Genomic DNA, 2,500 nt, shown 5'->3' on the forward strand with positions numbered 1-2,500 from the left:
AATGGGTCGTCTTTCTTGAATACTGAGATTAAATGTCTACCTCTCAGCATCATCTACAAAACAGTTACTGTTTTATGGCCTTGCGGAATCATGAGAACTTTTATGTTCATGCTGACCTCACCCTCTTACACCACCAAAAGTTACATGCCTGCTGAGTACTTGCCCATGTTCCATGAAGGTGACTATTAGCCAAGAGTAAACCTCGTCACTAATGTCTCTTGTTACACCTTTCGAAATACTGCGGAACAGGCTTAGGAACAGTAGTTTTACGTAAAATTTGGGCTTATGCTTTCACATCATCTTCAGTTTTAGAGATGACACATATGGTGCTGTATGCACTCCTATTCCCAATAGAAAAAAGTGTCACTTAACATATCTGCGACAACTGTTTCCATGTTTTCTTTCAATGAAACGAGAAAACCTCGATAGCCACTGTAAAACAGTTAAGTTACCGTTCTTATGCCGGAAGCCTTTGAAGGAATGTAATACGCTGGCGCCTCTTGGTGCTCAAGATGCCTCCTGTCTTTCGTTCGTCCACCAAAATGTTCCATATTCAGAGTCTTTTTTGCGAAACATAGCTTTTAATTATTCATATTGTGCCTGACGTAGAATGTGTCCATATATCATTACTGTTGCCAAACGTGTTATTGTGCTGCATTTTCTGTTGGAGTGTTACCGATTTTTGTCTTTTACTATTTGCTTGTTTTTGTGTTGAAATAATGTTTTTACGTTTTGCTGGAATTTGGATGATGTTTGTTTCCTTTGTTTACATGTTATTTTCTTGAAGAGCGGTCCGAGGGAATGGGAGCCAGTTACTTGCTTAGCGTTAGACGGTGGAATAAAAATAGAAATATTTTAATGTCGCACTATTCATAATATTTTAAAACTGATATTTTGCATTGTCTCTACTCGGAACTTTGCTATTCCTCTTTTAGAAACAACGGTGACAAAAAGCGAAAACACGGAACTAGAGTGGTAGCGGTGTAAAATCTCAGTTTTTAACTAAACTATTATATCTACTTGCACACACTCTCTCGCTCTCTGTGAACGACTCACACACAGACATTCACGCACACAGACATTCACGTACAAAGACATTCACACACACAAACATTCATACTTACGCATATATAACGGATTCTCCCATCGATTTCGATACGTGACCATTCGATTTTTATCAACCAAACTAACTACACATTGAATAAGCGTATATACATACATACATATATATATATACATACATACATACATACATACATAGAAAAGAGAAACTGTGTACAGTTGTGGAAATTAGCTGTCCGGCGGATGTTAAATGTTTTGCACACAACTTGCACATGTAAGTGCTACCAGTCGAAAGCTCCGCATAGCGGAAGCCAGTAAGTGTACTGGATCATCAGGAGAGAATGCGCGCCGTTTCGGGGTCTACCTCTCGACGGCATCAATGTGCGCCGGTCCTCCTCTGATATGAGGCCCCGCTTGCTAGGTCAACTGATTATCAAATAAAGCTAAATATTCTTTTAGCCATTGTTCGTCGTCTCTTTTTAACCAAATCCAGTGGCTTGCCTTTTCCACTGTAGTTTGGATATCACTCATACTGGTGTCTGCTTTACGAGGAATTAGGCCTAATGATAGCAATAGACACCTCACACTGTCCAACGAATCCTCTACGTTCGATTTCGGCGTCCATGTTATCTTCATGAGGAACCGTTAACTCGACTAGATTCACCACTTTTTTTCTTTCACATCACATTATAATATCCGTTTTTTTCGTAACTGGGATGGGAAAGAATCCTTGGCATCCTGGTAAATCTGCAGCCACCTCCCAATAGCCGTTTCACTTTTCATCGCTTACAGGAAGTTTCTTCTTGAAACGGATCTGCTGCCCTGAGAGCATGAAGGTAATGGAATCTCCGGCTGTTTTTTCTCCCCACTGTTGATGAGAGCAATTTGGTTTTTTATAGCATTGACGATAACCTTAAAGACCAGATTGTGTCTCTATGTATATATATATATATATATTCAAGGCCAGTTAACAGTTGGAAAGAATATGGTTCAGTGTTCCGACCTTTCTGCCTTTGTTAAATTTGTAGGCGATGGCAAGACATCATAGGATGAACGAATCAGAAAACTTGGCCGAGATGTAGTCCATCTCCATATCTCATTCCAGCTTATATTTCGACAGCATCTTCCTTCCATCTCGTCATCTATCCTTGTTGAGTGCATTGGATCAAATGAAGCTCTCTTCTCTCTGTTTCCCTTGTTTTGACACTGTTGCCAACAACAGGTCTGCGTTCGCTCCGCATCATACTTGCAAACGGTCTGAACCGATCTGCGCCAAAACCAAGTCCCTTCCGATGAATTTGCGTTGCACCCACCATATCTCGGTGTGTAAGAGAAGACAGAATGCCATCAGTCTCTTCTAATTTCCCCTTCCATACATACATACATACATACATATACACACACATAGATACATACACACACATACATACATACATAC

The sequence above is a fragment of the Octopus bimaculoides genome, chromosome 2 (genome assembly GCF_046866305.1).
Source record: "Octopus bimaculoides isolate indiv1 chromosome 2, ASM4686630v1, whole genome shotgun sequence".
Taxonomy (NCBI): Eukaryota; Metazoa; Mollusca; class Cephalopoda; order Octopoda; family Octopodidae; genus Octopus; species Octopus bimaculoides.